Source organism: Benincasa hispida, chromosome 12 (genome assembly GCF_027475165.1).
Source record: "Benincasa hispida cultivar pf3 chromosome 12, pf3_genome.v1.1, whole genome shotgun sequence".
Taxonomy (NCBI): domain Eukaryota; kingdom Viridiplantae; phylum Streptophyta; class Magnoliopsida; order Cucurbitales; family Cucurbitaceae; genus Benincasa; species Benincasa hispida.
In genome coordinates this window covers 24716038-24728086 of record NC_143489.1, presented here as the reverse complement: position 1 = coordinate 24728086, position 12049 = coordinate 24716038, and the positions used below count along the sequence as shown (strand labels likewise).

The following is a 12049-nucleotide window of genomic DNA, read 5'->3' as shown; positions in this document are numbered from 1 at the left end:
TACTATAGATTTAAATGAGAGTTTTTAAACTATATATTATGTGATATTTGATATAATATAAACGGTAGGTTATATGTTATATTAGATATAACATATGGTTAATTTCATATATGGTATACATATAATAATGTAGTTACTATATATATTTATATTAAATTGTTTCATGTTTTGAAAATTAATTTTTTACATTAAATTCAAAGGGGAGGGAGTTATCGTAACTCTTTCCACCCCATTATCTCAGTTTAACTGTGAAATTGGTTTCACATTTTTTGTGAGTTGGTTTTTTAGAGGGATCTTCTTCTTCTTTTTAGATGAGATCTCTGAGTTATTTCAAAATCTCTCTGCAACTTTACTTTTTTAAATTTTACTCTTCACTCTTCCAAAGAATTAAGAGAAGCCCACAAACTCCATCTGATTCTCATCCCTATAGAGAATACCGAGGATTTTTTGTGGTAGTATCCAACCTAATTGGTTATTAGATGTATTGTTTTTTTTGGGAGTTCCTGATCTAAAGTTTCGAAGTGTTCGTGATAACGGAGAAGGATTCAAGAAGAATTGTGACTTCAAGGGTAATTATCTAGACCTAATTTCCTCTCATTTCTCTTTTAAGCATGCTATAAATCCAAATGCCTATGGTTTCCATCCTCTGTAAATTTACGTTTCTGTGAAATATGAAAATTAGGATCCAATTATGCTTCTGTACGGTTTTCATAAACTTTCAATGAGAATGGCCATACTAAGAATCGATGCTTTGAGATTGCGGGTTACCTAGAATGGTGGGATCAGAATCGAAAGGAGTACAAAAAGACCACGATAGCAGCTATTGTGGAAACAAAAATTGAAGATGATGGTGCCACAAAGATCACAACATTGGTAGCCACTACAGATAATGGAGGTACAAAACATTTTTGCACCTATTAACAATAGTATATGGATAATAGATTCTGAAACGACTGATCATATGACATTTGTGTCTAGACATGTCTCACATTTAAAAAAAAAAAAATCCTCAAATAGGGTTGTATCTATAGCTAAGGTAACATAGTTTCAGTTCTAGGAGAAGGGTCATTAACCTTAAATAATAATTTGAACTTAGAATCTGTTTTAGTTGTTCCAACATTGGAATACAATCTTTTCTTTGTTTCTCAAATAACTGCAACCTTATCTTGCATTGTCATTTTTTTGCTTGAATTTTGTGTTTTTAAGAGCATCCAAACAAGAGAGACAATTGGTTATGGTGTTAAGCAAGTAACGCTGTATTACTTGGATTTACGCCCAACATATTCCACCAATTTGAAGCAAGCATTTATAGCAGAACTGCCTAAAACAGATAAACAACAATGTGATCTCTGGTTGTGCCATCGACGATTAGAACATATTTTCCTTATGTATCTAAAAAAATTATTTCCAAATTTATTTACTACGCGTGATGTTTCTGATTTTCATTGTGATGTCTATGAACTTGCAAAAAGTCATTGTTCTTCTTTTCCTTTGAGTTTGAATAAGAGCCCTCTTCCTTTGATGATTATACATTATGATCTTTGTGGTCCATCTAAAGTTCCAACTTTAAATGGATCAGGTTGGTTTGCTAAATTTATTGATGATTGTCCCAAAATGACTTGATTATACTTGATGAAGTCCAAAGGCGAGGTAACTTTATTATTTAAAAAAGATTTAATAAAATGACTGAAACTCATTACAATACAAAGGTGCAAGTTCGTCGTAGTGATAATGAGGGAGAATATAAAAGTTTGGATCTTCAACAATATCTTGAGGCATATGGAATTATTCATTAAACAACTTATGTTGACACATCTAGAAAAAATGGCACTACTGAGTGGAAAATTCAACACTTATTAGTAGTTGTTAGAGCGTTATTGATAACTGCTCATATGCTGTTATCATATTGGGGGGAAGGAATCACATTTGTAACATACCTAACTAATCAAGACGAATGCGATGCATACAGTACGTGGGGCTAATTCCTCAGATGTCTGTGAGCGTCCAGCCAATTGCTCGCACATGTTTTCTTAGAACGCTCATCAACACATTCTCTTGGTCTTCATTAAGTTCCGAGGAAATAATTACTGGCAACTTCCCATTTTGCCCCAAAAATGCATACTGTGGTTTGGCAGGATCTTCAATTCCATTATTGGTGGTTCTATTAAGGACGGTTGCGTTGTTTTTCTTTATTTTTTTTTTGTTGGCTCCTCTTCTTGGGTTGCGCTCATCTCAACTTCCTTGTTTGTTTTTTTTATGATCGCATTACATGCAGCAATGGATGCGCTTGTATCCTTTTCTTCATTCTCTTCGTCAAGTTTTTCTTCTTCAGTCAAATTCTGGTCATTGTCAGATTCATGCAGGTCTTCTTTATCAGGAAACTTCATGGCATGGATTATGCCAAACTTGAGCTTCTGTTCATTTATGCTCAAAGTGATCTTTCCTTTGTGCACATCAATCTGGGCACGACATGTTGATAAAAATGATCGCCCCAGGATGATGGGCACATCTTCGTTGGCTTCGTAATCTAAGATGATGAAGTTGGCTGGTAGAATAAATTTGTCGATGGTGACCAGCACGTCCTTCACCTTCCCCTCTAGATGCACTAGAGATCTATCTGCAAGTTGAAGAGTCACAGTCGTCAGCGCAAGTTGCCCCACATTTAGTTGCTTAAAGATTGACGAGGCATCAAATTGATGTTGGCTCCAAGGTCACACAATGCTTGCCTAATGTACAGTCCTCCAATGGAGCAAGGTATAGTAAGGCTCCCAAGATCACTCATCTTTGGTGGAATTATTTATTTCGAGCCTTGCGTTAAAGCCACTGCGGCTAACTTACCAGTGCCCTTTTTCTTAGTTACCATATCCTTTAGAAACTATGCATAAGCAGACATCCCCTCAATCGCTTCACTGAATGGAATATTAATATGTAATTGTTTTAACATAGATAATAAGCATTGGTATTGTACCTCATCATTTTTTTTTCTTTCTGAGTCTCCGCGGGAAAAGTGGTAACTGCACTCTCACGGTCCCCTTTTCTGTTGGCTTAGAGGTAGACGTAACTTCTAGCTCTATCACTTCTTTTTCCCTTTCTTCTTCTTGGGTCACCGCAATTTTAGGTTCCAATGCAATGTGAGCAGTCCGACTAGGCTCCTTTCTTTCTCCATCCACAGTTTTTCCACTCCGCAATGTCACAACCTGACATTACTCTTTACCTGATCCCCCTGAGTTGCGTGGGAGTTCTGTTGAATGCGGCACAGCCCCTTGTGGTCTACTCTTTAGCTCGCTTGCAATCTAGCCCATCTGTAACTCGAGATTGCTGATGGACGTAGCCTGACTCTGAAGCACAATTTCATTTTTCTCTATGTACTGCTTCAATAAAATTTCCAAGGAGGAAGATTGCGGTGGTTGTTAGCTACTAGCCTGATTGCTTGTCTGACCGTTATTCCGTGGGAAGAATCTAGGTAGCCCTTCTTTTTGCACCACAGGTTGGAAAATTCTGCTGCTGATTCTTCCATGCAAAATTGGGTGGCTTCTCCACCCGGAGTTGTAGGTATTAGAAAAGGGATTATTTTTCACAAAGTAAATAGACTGTGGATTCTGTGGGCATTCTTCCATTGCGTGTCTGTCACCACAAGTTGCACACCTTGCAGTGTTTTGATTAATTGCGTTTACTTATCCTATTTGCGATGTTGGACTGTTGATCACAATTCCTTGAATTAAGTTCATCATTGCGGTCATCTGATTCTATAGTGAAGCAATAACACCATTATTTGCGTCGTTATCCTTTATTCTCAGTCTCTGATCACTCTCTCTCCAATCTTCGTGGTTTTTAGAGATACGATCCAAGATGTTCTTAGCCTCGTCATACGTCTTGTCCAGCCAGACCACAAGCAGCTGCTGCATTGGCAGCGGTTTGGGGAGTGGGATTTAAACTATGATAAAAGTTTCCATTTGAAGGTAGTCTGGCAATCCATTGTGTGGACAATCCCGGACCAACCTTTTAAACCTCGCCCAGACATCGCTGAACGATTTGTCCATGTCTTGTTTAAAATTGGCGATTAGTTTCCTTCGTCGAGCATTATCAGTAGGTGGAAAATATTTCTTCATAAAATTCTCTACGACTTGTTCCCATGAAGTGATCTCACCCGACATGAGGGAATACGCCCATTTTCTTGCCTGATCACATAGAGAAAATGGAAACAGAGTTAGTCGAACTTCTTCGGCAGAGATGTTCGGGAACACAAAAGTATTGCAATTTCTATAAAGCTACGGAGGTGGGCATGCGGGTCCTCGCTACGCCGTCCTCCGAATTGTCCTACAGTCTAGATCATCTGCAGCATCACCAACTTCATTTCGAATCGGCTTCCATCAAGGGCAGGCCTCATGATTCCTTGAGAGAAATCATAGAGGTTTGGCGATGCATAGTCCCTAATGGGCCTATTACGATCATTTGCCAGGAGGATTGGATTCGCCATGACGTTGTTTTTGTTTGGTACTCCGTTTCCAGGCTGCTCCGCCGTATTTTCTTTATCTGGCTGTTGTTGTTAGCGATCTCTTTATATTCTTCTGAACGTCCTCTCAATCTCCGAGTCACAATTCACTAGAGATTGAGAGTCTGCAAAGAAATCAGAAAAATTACCATTAGCACACTGATTTGTCGAAGTCCCCAACAACGACGCCAAAAAATTGATGCGTTATTTTATGATGTGGAATTATGGATGAAATGCGATAATGGAGTTGCGTTGAGCACTCAAGTTTTCTCAGTGGAATCCAAGCTGCTCAAATTTTCTCAGTGGAATCTAAGCGTAAACCCCACTAAGTTTCGTGGTAAGTCCAGGGTCGAACTCAGGGACTTGGGAAAATGGTAGGTGGTGATAATTTTTCAGAAAACTTTGCGGTAACCAAATAAATCAATAGTTGTTGGGGTTGTTATTTGTGGTAATAAAAATTAACAAATGTGGCGGAGTTTCAAAAAGAGTTGATAAAACGGAAGCTGCGATGAGTATGCGGTGAACGGATTGAGAAGGGTTTCGGCTAACACTTCCTAGGACGCGTTCATGCTTTGCGATCATGCAATACACATACAATAGTAAATCACTTCTCGATGCGAATGCTATGACTTCTAATGCTAGAACGCATGTGATATATGCGATAGGACCTACACATAAGCCTGTATTGTTATTTATGCGATGACGAAATGACACTCACACAAATAAGGCGACCACATAATATCATACCTATCTCTAGGGTGCATGCGATGCAGGTTGACAAACATAGCTTATCTCTAAGTCCCTATCTCTTGCTTATGCCGATCTAATCTCGTGCTCGCGAGTCTAGATTCTAACCTAGCTCTCTCGAGTTTTTAGGTTCTTTCTTTAGACTCTTTCTCGAGTAGCTCTGAAGGGGTGTTGGGCACAACATAAAACAAGATAATCGTATGCGACGAAGATCCTAGGTCATGTTAGCTTAGTTCTTTTCAACCCATTCGATTAGTTTAGCTACTCATGCGTGCTAAGATAGTGAACAAATGTAGAATAAGAACTTCCGTTGTGTAAATATAAAGTTGAAGTACAAAATAACAATATAAGAATAGAATAAAGAGCCTGGTAGCAATCTCTTGCTTCCCAGGCTTTTACACTGTTTTTCTACTCGTGTTCAAAAGATATTCTTGCTCTCGGGAGAGTTGGCCTGCTCTTTGCTTTTACACCTCCGAGTTCTCTCTCGAGTTGCCCTGAGCGATCTTCCGACGTGTCGGCTCTTCTCTTGCTCTGCCTTAAAATAAAAAGGAAAACTATGGACAATGTTAAACTGGTGAACTTCTGAACCCCTTTTCTGAAGGATGCCTTTGGTATTTATAGAGCCTTCGAGGTGAAAGGCGGCTTCTCTCTTATGATTGCACGGATGGGATGGCTTTAATTCTCTGACTGATGCGCTGAATATTTGTCACCGAAAAGCTGGATGTAGTTGTTATCGTTAGCGGCTTGTCAACTTAATTCGGATTTGACCGTCATCAGCTTTCTGTCCCATCGTGATTAATTATGCCTTTCACTAGATGCGCCCACCAAGTTACGACGACTCTATGCGGCAATCCTTCTTGAGTAGATGTTTGCGAGCACAAATCATCGCAAAGCCTTGCGGTGATACTGCGCTCGACCATTGATTTCTTGTGATCGTGCTTTTCGCCTTGCACCAACACATATTCTGCATAAAAATACAAAAATTAACTGTTTCTATGAGATGGTCGCATTCCACCGCAATGTTATAAACTTAATGCTTTTTGGACGCAATCTAACATATTTTATCAACACAAACGTTCATTGTTTAATAACTTAGCACTGTAATAACGTACATTTTTGCCCGTTATCACCATGCGTCCAAATATTCTTTCTTTTCCCATAACATGTTCCATTCGAAATGTCATATCCAAAGCTAAGTCCTTACTTCTCACATCCCTGGTACTTAGTCATTTCTTCACTTTCCTAAGCCGATCTTGTAGATCCTTGGAGCTCATACCATAGTCCTTCATGTTCATAGTTTCATTTTCTCATAGCATAGTTTCTATATATTCAAGGTAGCCACTTCATGCGTCCTAGTTGTTCAACTAGAGTTACTTGGAGGCCTTCTATGCGCCTAATGTCTCACCTTATTTGTCCAACTCTATAAACTTTCTATACCATGCGTCCAACATGGTCCTTTATGCTATGAGTTAAACTTTTTGTTTACTATGCTATGAATAAATTACCCCAACTATGCTATGAAGTGAATCTTCCTAGTAACTCCTAGTCCAATTTTCTCCTTCTTTCCTATAATTTCTATAGCAAAGTTTTTCCCAAAGCTTACAACATAGTCAAATTTCCACTATGTTATGAATTCATAGCATAGTTTTCATACCTAGTTAGAATTTTGCCTCTTAATTTTCAAGCATGCATTCATCCACATCACTTAAAGGGTCTTGTCATAATTTGGGCATTACAAATCCATCCTCCTTAGAAAATTTCATCCTTGAAATTTCACTAAGTTACTAACTCATGTAAAACAAATGTTATTTATTAAAATAGTTTTGTACAAATAGTAAACAAAAATTCTAGTAGTTACAGATTTGGGTTCTTTCCCTTACTCCCTAGTTCCTGTTCCAATTGACTCATGGCATATAGTTTTCCGAATGTCATGATGGTTCCACTATTCTTTTTTGTTTCAATCTACTTGGTTGTCCTTTACCCATTGTTAATGGTCCTACATCTTGATGAATCGTTTGAGAAGTGCTTCTTTGTTTTCAGTTACTAGTTGTGGACATTCTCTTTTAAAGTGTCCCATTTGTGCATAATTGTAGCAAATATTCGTTCTCTCAGGACACTTACTACCCCAATGATACCTGTTACAGTTGGGGCACCAAGGTTTTCTATTATCAATAACGATCGATTTGGAGTAGCGTCTTCCAGAAGATATGTTCATTTGACTAGCTCCTCCTAGTCCAGACTGAAGGGATTGGAATTCCCCGCAATGGAAACAATTGGATGGAACAATCTCTAAATTTATTTTACAGAAGATACAAAATACAGAGTAACAGAAAACATTTATAAACATTATTAATTCAAGCATGCTACGACAGTGAAAATGGAGAAGAGGGATTAAGAAATCACTCACCTTTGAAGACCAATTTTTCACGTTCCTCTCCAGTTCGAGTTATCTTCTCCCGATCTCATGAACTCGACATACACGAACTCAACAAAAAGAAATAGAAACCACCAAAGGGTCTTTCTCGTTATTCTCAAGGATGAGAATTGTGCAGAGTTGTGGGCTTTCACTCAATCTTGGTGTGAGTGAAGAAGAAGAGATTTTTTAGAGAAAACAATTATTCTCTGCAAAAATCACAGAGAGAAGAAGAACAAGAGGAGAGAGAGAAAGTTTTCTCTCTTCTAATTTGTTATGTGAGTTTTTTTGAGAGAATAAGGGATGAAAAAGTTATAACTCTCTCCCCTTTATTTCTAATAAATTCAAATTTAGAATTTGAATTTTTTTAAATAAATACATATATTAACTAACTCAATATACATAAATATTAAACTATATGTTATATCACATATAATATATATCCTATAGTTTATATTATATCACATATACTTTAACCTATAGTTTTTATATAAATCACATCCATATAATTTAATATTTGAACCACATTCAAATGACGACCCCTCTCATCAAACTATATAAATTTAATATGAATCATATTCATATTGATTTTAACATATGGTTTCTATGTGAATTGTATTCACATAATCAATATTTGAATGATATTCAAATATTTATTTCTCTCATAAATTTAATTTGAATCATATTCACATTAAATTTTAACATATAGTTTTTATATGAGTCATATTCATATAATATTTGAATCATATTCAAACATTTATTTCTCACATAAAAATGTATCAACATACATTATATTATATAATGTATCAATGTACATTATTTAATTGTATCCTATACAATTAATTCTCTTTAATTTATTTGAACAATTCAAATCACACCAAAATTAATTTGATTCCCATCAGTACTCATTAAGATAATGAAGGGACTATATGGACCTATAAATCGAAGCTCCAATGATACGAGATTAACTGATTAAACTCTTTTAATCAAATTAATCAACATTCATTAATTGCTGGTCACTCCACTAAAGATCGGTAACTGAACTCTTCGCACTATAGTTATATTTATGTGTCCATTGGATATAATCAATCAACAGTATGTTGACCCTTCACAAATTTCTCATTAGTACAGCTGGGTCTAATTACTGTTTTACCCCTATAGTTACATCTAACTCCATAAATACCACTGATCCCTCTAATGAACAATTAGTCATAATCCAACTATGATCGAACCCTTCTTGGGCCAGGAGAGGGTGAGACGTCGCACTGTTCAAGCCCTGAAATTAGCCCTTAAGGGAGTAATTTATCTTCTTACCCTAACTATAGGGAATGAGTGAATTCTTTCTTGTGTAATTGTGTTCCTAGCTCCCCAATCAGACGAATCCCCAAAATGGTAGGCTTATTGAGCCGGGGAATTTGGCCACTCTCACCCATACAAATCAAAGGATCGCCCTCATAGGAATGAGTTCACAACTCACTCAAGAATAAGGTCAAGTCACCTACGGTCATCTTGGTGAAATGTAAGTCTCTTCTAGCAAACTTTGGATTTTGTGGTCCGGTCTTTATACAAACTCTTTGATATAAGATACCCTCGCTCACATGTCTGCACAAGAATGATCAGGATTAGACCATTTGTAGTACTTTATAACAATTGTAATAACTACACAACAGACTGTATTAGTAGTGTTATCAGGATAAGGTACCCAACCTTATCCATATACTACAGACCATTTAAGTTATCATTTAAAAATGATAAACCTATATGTCTCCATATACATGCTTAAGTTACATCATATAACCTTGGATCTTAGGTTGATGGATTATTGCACAAGTAATATAAAATCAATCAACCATTGATTTCACTAACATAAAACTACGAGGCTTTTGAACATACATCCTAACAATCTCCCACTTGCGCTAAAGCTAAGGAAATATGAGCCGGTGAGACATGTATTCTTGGGCATACACTATATCCTACATGCTCTCCCACTTATCCTAGCACACTAGAGACATGTCTCATAATCCTAGACAGTCTAAGAGATCCTTTCACACTTTAGCCTAGAGAATCATTTTATACAAACAAACAGTTATGTCAATAAAAACCATCTGTTCACCAACGAGATGCACCCAGATTCCATGTTATTCCTGCCATTGGTGTTTACATATGGTCTCCAACCTAATCCTTGAATCACGTTATCACATAAAGTGAATAGGTTAAGTTATATCTGACACAGTTTTTAAATATCTCAAGACACCTTGAACATAGGCAAATTATTGCTTCATAAGCAAAATACTGCCTCTCAGTCCAATAGAGACCATTTAGAATAAAACATGGATTTCTCTAAATCCAATAAGAAACATTGTAACTCATAAAGAAAAAAAATCTTAATATATGTATATATATATATATATATATTGAAATTTTATTATTCATAAGTTTTAATTTTCAACACTCAATGCTCATACCATTGAATTCCCCGATTGAACCAACTAATTGTATATTAAATGTTAATGAAGTCTCATGTAAAATTGATATCCCTTCAACATTTGAGGTTTGTAGGAAACATTTTCCTTAGACATATCAATCATTTTAGATTGGTACATTACCATTTTGTCTTTGGCAATCACATCGAACATTAAACAACTACTTTTTAAATGTAAGATGCATGAGAAGAATTAAACAACATGTCCTAAACATCTGTATGTAGACTTTAATATACAAAATCACTTCAAATCAACTATTTGAAATTGATTTAATAGTCAAAACTTTTATATCGATTTTCACTTCATTCATAATGAGCAAATATCAATATAGGATAGATAAACATCCACGTTTTATTTTCTTGTCTGTACAAGAATACCGTCAACACTTAAAGTCATTGAATGTGATACTATATCAAAATTTTACTTGAAACTGTACAGATGCTTTGAACTCCTTTTCATAAAAGAAGGTATTCATTTTTACATCTCAGATGCAATAATGCATGCACTAAGACTTTGCTATATAACTAGGTAGAAAATTGACTCATAGTCTAATTTCACCCAACAACTCTAGCGTGGGGTTTAACCTGATGCCAAGAGTCTTATTTTGAAGATCTATAGCTTCAAATACTACACTTTCAAGCTTTCTTTTCATAGACCCTTGCATATCCTATGAGGTAATCCAATCAATGAAATTCTAGAAAATGCTTATTGAGATTAAGTACAATACTTTATCTCATAATTATGACTTCAATAACGTTTGTAAACTTCTTTCAATACTTATCATCTAGTATGATCACTTTAACTTCCAATAAGTCATAACGTAGGTTGAGTCATCGCTTGGCTCTTCCACTACTGAAAGATTCATAAATGCTCTCCCACTACTGAAAGATTCATAAGTTATCATTTTTGTCATCTTAAATGACAATAAAGACTTTAGGTAAGCATTGTCGTAAAGGTCGAGTTATCTCCTAACTTTCCCACTACCATAAAAACTTTTGACGTACAAATGAAACAAATGGTCAACAACACTTGTTAACATTATGTGGTTGTACTTGAAATAAATTCATTAACATAATTTGCACCCTTCAACTTTCCATATAAACCGGTATTTGTCACACAAACACATCATTTTACTTTGGAATGTCCAAAGGACTACTTAGGTATCTTTTGAAAATTACTTTTAGTAAGGGTTTGTTTTGACACAAGTGTCTCAACTTGCCCAAAACCTGAAATGTCATAAACAAGTTTTATAATACTTCTATGATACAACAATGTTTCGCAAACATGTTGGCATAAATAACATTAAAAACAATGCAATCTATGTCGCATTGTCTTAGGAGTCAGACATAGTGTACTTTAAAAACATCAGGACTCAGTTCAACAGAGAACTTAAAATGTACTAAGTTGAACAAGACCATATTTCTCCTGCAGCTAAATGTCATGCAAATTATACTGAATGCTCAAAGTGAGATCTCATCTCATCTTTGTCAATTAGGCTTAGTACATAAAATATCCGATACTAATTATGATAAGATCATAATGTCACATTAAATTTGCCTAAGTGATTTAAACTTTAGTCTAATTTCTTTTTAACATTTCAAAGAAAATAAGACATGAGTTAAATTGGAATAAGATACATTTGTTCATAAATACTCATCAATCATTTTAATGGATTATCTATGAAATTAGACTTATGCTTTCTAACATAGGATCATTTGGGTCAAAAAAAAAAAAGTCGAACATCGGCCCTTATCTAATAAGGTTTAATGACACATCTGCTTGAGAAGCAAAGCTTTTGACATGTAATAATAATTTAACTCTAATTCTTAGAGAATTACTTGTAACTATCCTTTATAAAAAACAAAGTCATGTGTCCTTCAGGAGAATAAAATTTGTCTTTATTTCTGGATTCGT

The 12049-nt window shown here is 35.7% G+C and overlaps 1 long non-coding RNA gene across 1 annotated transcript in view; it reads left to right on the top strand.

Moving 5' to 3' along the window:
- Nucleotides 1-233: 233 nt before the first annotated feature.
- The window catches only part of LOC120068564 (uncharacterized), a 30532-nt gene continuing 18716 nt past the window's right edge, over nt 234-12049 (top strand). Inside the window, exon 1 of the long non-coding RNA XR_016525514.1 lies at nt 234-895. This is a non-coding gene — a long non-coding RNA (uncharacterized LOC120068564). The remainder of the gene's footprint in view (nt 896-12049) is intronic.